Genomic DNA, 8,112 nt, shown 5'->3' with positions numbered 1-8,112 from the left:
TCTGGACCATGCCTAGCACTGTAGAACTTCCTCCTTAGTTGTTTTTTTTTTGATAAAAATTGCTTTTAATATTGCTACAACAGTCCCCCAGGCAACAGCAAACAATAGAAATGTTTATTCTAGGACCAGCATACTACTTCCTGAGAAGCTGGTTCCTATATGGCAGCTGGTCTTTACAATTCTTCTTAGGATTAGAATTACAAGAAGTCAATCATTTCTACCCTCTGAAAGGAAGGAAAGGTAAGTGCAGGCAAAAGGAACTGTTTTAGCTAAGTTTGTAATACTCTCTAGTGTCAGAGCCTACGGACATAGTAAAGCTTTTACTTTGCTTTGATATCTTCAGACCCTTCGGTGTGGTGGTATTGTGTTCCCCAAAATATTGTGTACCTTAATAAACTTATCTGGGGTCAGAGAGACAGAACAAGCCAGAGCTATCTCACCTTGCCGGATCCTCAGCTGGTCTTGTCTCCTCAGACTGGAGGTCTCTGAGTCCTCATCCGGAATGGGTCTCAGCTGAACTGCTGCTCGAAAGCCTGAAGCTTAACCAGCCACATGCTTAACCAGCCAAATGCTTCTAGTTTCTGGTCCTCACGCCTTATATATCTTTCTGCTTTCTACCACCACTCTCTGGGATTAAAGGCTGGCCTTCTGGGATTAAAGGTGTGTGTCACCATGCTTGGCTTTTTCCAATGTGGCCTTGAACTCCCAGAGATCCAGAGGGATTTCTATCTCTGGAACGCTAGGATTAAAGGTGTGTGCTACCACTGCCCAACTAGTGGCTTTTCTGTTCTCTGACCCCAGATAAATTTATTAGAGTACACAATATTTTGGGGAACACAATACCACCACATTTTCTCTCTTTTTGTCTATTACTTATTATACAGCTTCTTATATTTTTTTTTTTTTTTTTTTTTTTTTTTTTTTTTTTTTTGTCTAAAATTAAAAAAGCTTATATCTAATACAAGAAAAACTATCTTTAATAAGTATATATATGCAATATACAGTCAAGATTACATTAACAATGTCCCCCAGATAAGTTTATTAAGGTACACAATATTTTGGGGAACACAATACCACCACACTTCGGTATCCTTGACTTACTGATCCTTCTGCCTTTGTGAACGGCTCATTCCAGTATTTACTAGGTGACCTGTGTTACTAGTCCCAAAGGTAGGCATTGCCTGTGGTGCTTCTGTTTGACCTTACATCGATTCATACTCCCTTGGGCCTCTAAACATCTTTGACAGTTCTTAGCCCTGGCCTAGATCACTATGCTGAGCCCCACTAGTCCCTATTTCCATCCATGTAGAAATACCCTGGGATGTCTTCAGCTTGCTGAGCTGGATGTGTCCCTTCATTAGCACAGCCCTCTCACTCCCATGCCCTCTAAAAGCAGTCTCTAATGTTACCTAGCAACTTAGGTCAAAACTACAAACCGTATTCTGCTTCAGCCTGTGTTGAGATGACTTACAGGTGTGAACCACCTTACCTGGCTTGTATAAAGCATGTTAAGTGCAATCATGTTGAATTGTTTCATGAAACTGAATTAAAATGAAATCCAGGTAAACCTTTACGTTTGAACGTATTTTGTTCTTACAAAACTGCTAACTGGTAACTTTGCATGTTTAATGTACTACTGCTGTGTGTAGTGAATGAGAAGTTAGGAATTACTATGCTTTCCTAGCTGGGTCGCAGCAGTATCAACCACAGAACTCCCAGGTTTTCATAGAGAAACAGAAACTAAAGAAAAATGACAACTGTGTCCGGTTTAATTCCAAATAAGAAAAGGATCACCACCTGGCTACATCTCTTCATTCTCATGAATCTCCCCAACTCCCAGATCCTCTTGACGCTTTTAAGGATGAATAACCATAGTTGGTTAGGTCAAAACCTGACCTTGATTGGGTCATAAACATCCTTCAAAGATGTTGATTATAATTGAAAGAGATACACACCTTAGCACCTCTGTAATATTAAAATAAAAACAAAACAGATACCAACCAAACGACTTTATTTTTAAAAAAAACCCAAAATACGCATAGCTGCCTGAAGAGGAGATCTTGATGCTTTCACTAAACATATTCTTCTCCTATCCACAGGAGGCCATCCACAGGAGGACCAAAGTCAAAAGGAATCCATTACTCATTTCCTCTCCGGCACTTCTTGTGGCTTTTCTTATTAGACCTTTCAGGAGACTTGGAGTGACTCCTGTGTCTGTGACTACGGTGGTGCCTGGGGATTTAGAGCGGGATCTGTGTCGTCTGTCTCGGGACCTGCTTCGATGGCGTCGTGGACTCTTGCTCCTATGCCTTTCTCGGCGCGGAGAAGGGCTTCTTCTTTTGGGGGATCTACTTCGCCTCCTGGGAGACCGACTCCGACTCCTCCTGGAGCGCAGTGCAGGAGAACGTCGTGGCTTGTCCAGGTCTCGGTAGCTTCTTCGGCGATGGTCAGGTGATGGGACTCTTTCCAGCTTCTCCTCTTCTTCTTCTTCTTCCTCCTCCTCTTCACTGGATTCCACATCATCCATGTCCTCTTCTAGAGCACTAACTCGGGGCTCCAGTTGTTCAGCTTCCTCCAGCACATAGCGTTTCTGTAGCCGGGGCAAAATGATATCACAGACTCTCTCACTGTGCAGAAGTTCATCAATGAACTCATCTACGTGCATCAGTTCAAACTCCCCATTCCGGTTCTGGCTCTTGATTTTTCGATAGTCGTTGTACAAAGGCTCCAGGTACTTGTAGCAATCAATTGCAGTTCCCTGTGAGCCTCATGTAAAGAGCCCCCAACATCCGGACGTACTTGAAATCTTCATTTTTTATGAACTCAACAATGATATCCTTCTCAGGCTGAATCTGAAGCATCTTCAAGGTTAAACACAGAAAAGGAGTTGGCTTTATGTTTCCACCGTAGACACCACCCACAAACCTTAACTCCATGGCTTTGTCGACTACAAGTTCAGCCGTAAGGCCAAAGCACTCTTCTTTCCAGTACTTTGATTCATAGATGCGCGTGCGAATGATCTTCTCCACCAGATACTGAGGGTTGGTGCCATGGATGCTGTGGGCATCCTTGACCGTACGGTTCGCCATCTTAGAACGCTTTCGATTCTATTTCCGTGGCTTCTTCAATAGGTCACCTCGGGGTTTTAAAAAACAGACGTGCAGAGGCGGAGGAAACCCTTCTAAGACCTGCAGGCCACCAGCTTGGAACGGGAAATGGCGGCGCCCAAGCCTCTCCCTGGACTAAGCAAGACTGGTCTCAGAGATGGCGGAAGCACGTCAGGAGACCGCGGTGGGCGTGGCGAGGCGGTTGAGAACGCCAATCGGAACCAGGCTGTGGGCGGGGTCACGGCTGGCCGTGGGAAGAAAAGTTTTCTCTGACTTCTAGTCCAGCTCAGGCATTTGCTGGCGTCCAGTCGGTCCGCGGTGTGGCTGGCGGGCCGGCCCCGGAGGGTTCTAGTTTGGAGGGGCAAGCGCTGTGCAGCTGCTCCCCGAGTGCCTGGGCTGCAAGCGGTGGGAAGCGTGGGGAATCGGCCAGCCCTGGCAATCTTCGGCGTGGTGAGTGCGGCTCCCGGCCCCACCAGGCGCGGTCTTTCTCCACAGACTCATGGATTTCGTTCCACACACCTACACCCAGAGCCTGTTCAGTGGCGGGCACGCCCTCCTTAGTTCTTTTGTGTGTTTCCTAGCATGACACAGCCATGCCTTTCCCAGCCTCCTCTAAAAATTCAAGCTTCCTACTGTTGCACTGTAGCCGCTCCAATGCATTCCTGTCCAGTCTCTTGTCCCAGCCATTAAGGGCAGCTGTTCTCCCTACCCTCAGTCGTTTCTCCATGTATCCTGGGCTTCCTGTTGCTGCTTCTTGATAGAAGACTTTTTCAGAGCTCAGCTGGTGTGCTGGTTAGAATTTGAATGACCCCTATAGACTCATATATTTGAGTGTTGGTTCCCAGGTGGTGGACTCTTTAGGAGACATGGTCTTATTGGAGAAGGTATTTCAATGGGGATGGGGTTTAAGGTTTCAAAAACCCGCGCCAGGCCCAGTCTAACTCTCTGGCTCCTGCTGGTGTGGTGGATCAGGGCGCAATCTCTCAGCTGCAGCAAGAGCCCACAGCACCATGCCTGCCTGTTGCCATGCTGCTCACCAGGATCGTGACCCATGGACTCATCCTTTGAAAACTGTAAGGAAGCTCCCAATTAAATGATTTCTACCACAAGATGTCTTGGTCATGGTGTCTCTTCACAGCACTAGAACAATAAGTAAGACAGCTGGGGGAGGGTTGGGACCCATGTGCTTTGTCATTCACTGCACCTTCATTCAGAGACCCTCTGCTGGTAATTTCCAAGGCCATAGCAGATATGTGAAATAAAGATGCTGAGGTGCCTTTCTATGGAAGGAAGTATGGAGTGAACAGGAGCAAGTGGAAGCAGGGGACAGAGGCTCAATTTTCATTGAAACATCTGCAATGAGACGCTCCTTCACACCCATTCAATACAAGCAGCCTTAGGAGCCATAACGCCAAGTGGTCGAAAAGATAGGAACACACTGGCACCCTCACATTTGTCTGGAGGAGATGCAAAAAGACAGTCATGGAAGACAGTTTGGCATTTGCATTAAAAGTTAAACACGCATATGTTAAAAGATTCAGCGGTTCTTCGCTGATGTCTTTAGCCCATTGAAAAGAAAATACTGCTCTCAAAAAACTGTGTGTGAGATGTTCACAAGGACTTGAGAGAGAGTAGTTAAATTAGATCACTCAGGTGGTCCTGAACTGGGTAGTGGGTAAAATGTGTTGCCTGCATATAAGGAATGACACTGTAAAACAAGAGACAACAGGCTTGAATAGCTCCTACCTAATAGCGGGATGAGATACAAATGATTCCTTTTCTGTGATAAGGGGACCAGGGCTCTGATGTTTTTAAATTCTGTGGAGTTTCCAAACTGATCCATCAGAAAGTAGTCATGTGGTTGTAGGGAGCAGAGACCAGAGACATAAAGGATCAAAAGCTGAATTTTCCAATGAAATAATTATTCTCATCCTTGAAGGGACTTGTTGCTTCTCTCTTACCCTCATGCAAATTTACCAAGTTATGAGGTTAAAAGAATATTTAACTGACAACAACAAATTTTCCAATGGTGAGGGCTAATCAGAGTATAAAAACTCCTTGGTGAAGTGTCCTGTTCATCCTCAGAAATGCATACCTCCACAGAAGTGTGTTTAAAGCAGGATCTCAGTAATGCCTTCAGGCTCCCCTGGAAGTAAGAGTCACATTCATCTTGACTCATAGAAAGAAGGTCTCTTCTCTCTACCAAGCCAGAGAGCCTGGCTAAAAATCCTCATGTCTCTCCTGCCCCCTGGTGTTTGAAAAGGGCACTGCAGGAATCACCACTGATGATGGGTTATTGGTTTTAAACAGCAATGAAAGGACTGGGACCTGTTTTCCTGGGTCAGGGAGTAGTTGCACACCCTTTCAATCTCAGGCCGAGGTAGAAGGACTGTGTGATGTTTCAGCCCATGCGGGTTGTGAAGTGAACTTTAGGACAATCAGTAAAATATTGTGAGTGCAACCTTTCTCAAATTAGATAAATAAATAAATAAATAAATAAATAAATATTGAATGAATAAATGAATGAATAAACAAATAAACATAAAGCATGCTCTTCTGCCTGGATGCTTTTTACTGTGCTCACATGGGGATGGGTATAGAAGGAAGGAGCACAGGCTGGTGTGGAAGGAGCTTGAGTTCTAATCCCACAGTAGGTTTTGAGCTGCAACATCCAGACATGCTGAACAGCAACTGTACAAGAACTAGGCAGGGAGGCACTGGCTCATTCTTCCAGTAAGAGAACAGAAGATTTTCAACATCCCCAATGTGTGTGTGTGTGTGTGTGTGTGTGTGTGTGTGTGTGTGTGTGCACCCTGGAAATCTTGTAGTGTACACTGTGTGACCAGAATGAAACTGTTCCCACTTCCCCATGCTGAAAAATGACAGCCAGAGGAGCCATCCCACCTCCTCACATGATTTTACAGACAATGGGGACCATTAGGTACAATTTGTGGCCAAAGAGAACATTAACCTATGTGAGGCAGAGAGGTATGCATTGTGTCCTTTGAGAACCTCAGCAGTTCCCAGGAACAAGGCACTTCGCCATGCCTTTGAGTGAGGGTGGATAATGGACATGAGGAATATGCTAACTCTTCTCTGTCTAAGACTGGGATTGCCTTGGATGCTATTCACTCTTTAGACAGTTGTGGTGGTATTGTATTCTCCAAAATATTGGGCACCCTAATAAATTTAACTGGGGTCAGAGAACAGACAGCCACTAGATACAGAGGCCAGGAAATAGTAGCACTCGCCCCCTTTAATCCTAGCATTCCAGAGGGAGAAATCCATCTGGGATCTCTGTGAGTTCAAGGCCACATTGGAAACAGCCAGGCATGGTGACACACCCTTTTAATCCAAGAAGTGAGTCTTTAATCCCAGGGAGTGATGGCAAAAACAGAAAGATATGTCAGGCTTGGAGACCAGAAACTAGGAGCATTTGGCTGGTTAAGCATTTGGCTGGCTAAGCGTTCAGGCTTTCGAGAAGCACAGTTCAGCTGAGAGCCATTGGGATGAGGACACAGAGGTGGTGGTGGCACACGCCTTTAATCCCAGCCCTGGGGAGGCAGAGGCAGGCTATCTCTGTGAGTTCAAGGCAAGTCTGGTCATGGTATACCTTGACATGTTACGACAGCTCTGGTGGCTTGAGCTGCAATGGTACAGTTTGGTTCTGGAGGGAAAGGTATCCTGACTGCTTAGGGAGTCGGGCTATATCTTGAGGTGCTAGAAGAGCTCTTTCTTTCACTGGTTCTGGACTCCAGGGTCATGGTGGGTTTCTTTAGCTGGCCCCCTTTCCCTAAATATCGACCCCCCCCCATGTTTGTTTTTGCAGACTGGATTTCTTTATATAGCCATGGATGTCCTGGAACTCACTCTCGAGACCAGGCTGGCCTGGAATTCACAGAGATCCTCCTACCTCTGCCTCCCAACTGCTGGGATTAAAGGTGTATACATGCACTGCCTGTCTAGGGTTGGAGTTTCTTTATTCCCAAAGCCAGGAATGTTGCTTACATCCCCGCCCCTTTTGAGTCGTGCCTGTGCTTGTCTCTGGCCCACAAGGAGATATGCTCAGAGCCACTTGGAGGCATGAATGTATTATCTTCATTATTATCCAGAGTTCTGTAGTAGCTACAGTCAAACCCAGAGGAAGGAAATGTCCCTTTTGTTCTCTTTCCTCTAATCTGCAGGTTCTGTACTCTTCAGACCTCTTTACACTGGAGTGGCTTTTTTTTTATGGGGTGTCACAAACATATTCTGAGAGAGCTAAAAATGTGACCATTAAGGTGACCATAGGATCTACGTGGAATCTTCCCGATTGGTGCTGCCTATTTCATTTAAACACCGCAACTCAACACTTCTTAAGCCACATCTCCTATTCAATCTCTGGACCATGCCTAGCACTGTAGAACTTCCTCCTTAGTTGTTTTTTTTTTTGATAAAAATTGCTTTTAATATTGCTACAACAGTCCCCCAGGCAACAGCAAACAATAGAAATGTTTATTCTAGGACCACATACTACTTCCTGAGAAGCTGGTTCCTATATGGCAGCTGGTCTTTACAATTCTTCTTAGGATTAGAGTTACAAGAAGTCAATCATTTCTACCCTCTGAAAGTTGGAAAGGTAAGTGCAGGCAAAAGGAACTGTTTTAGCTAAGTTTGTAATACTCTCTAGTGTCAGAGCCTACGGACATAGTAAAGCTTTTACTTTGCTTTGATATCTTCAGACCCTTCGGTGTGGTGGTATTGTGTTCCCCAAAATATTGTGTACCTTAATAAACTTATCTGGGTCAGAGAGACAGAACAAGCCAGAGCTATCTCACCTTGCCGGATCCTCAGCTGTCTTGTCTCCTCAGACTGGAGGTCTCTGAGTCCTCATCCGGAATGGGTCTCAGCTGAACTGCTGCTCGAAAGCCTGAAGCTTAACCAGCCACATGCTTAACCAGCCAAATGCTTCTAGTTCTGGTCCTCACGCCCTTATATATCTTTCTGCTTTCTACCACCACTCTCT

At 45.4% G+C, this 8,112-nt stretch overlaps 1 pseudogene; it reads right to left on the bottom strand.

The window, feature by feature from the left end:
- Positions 1-2,071: 2,071 nt before the first annotated feature.
- Positions 2,072-3,114, bottom strand: LOC114688616 (annotated as a pseudogene).
- Positions 3,115-8,112: the final 4,998 nt, after the last annotated feature.

The sequence above is a fragment of the Peromyscus leucopus genome, chromosome 5, assembly GCF_004664715.2.
Source record: "Peromyscus leucopus breed LL Stock chromosome 5, UCI_PerLeu_2.1, whole genome shotgun sequence".
Taxonomy (NCBI): Eukaryota; Metazoa; Chordata; class Mammalia; order Rodentia; family Cricetidae; genus Peromyscus; species Peromyscus leucopus.
Note: the sequence above shows the minus strand (reverse complement) of the source record. Positions and strands in the feature narration are given on the sequence as shown.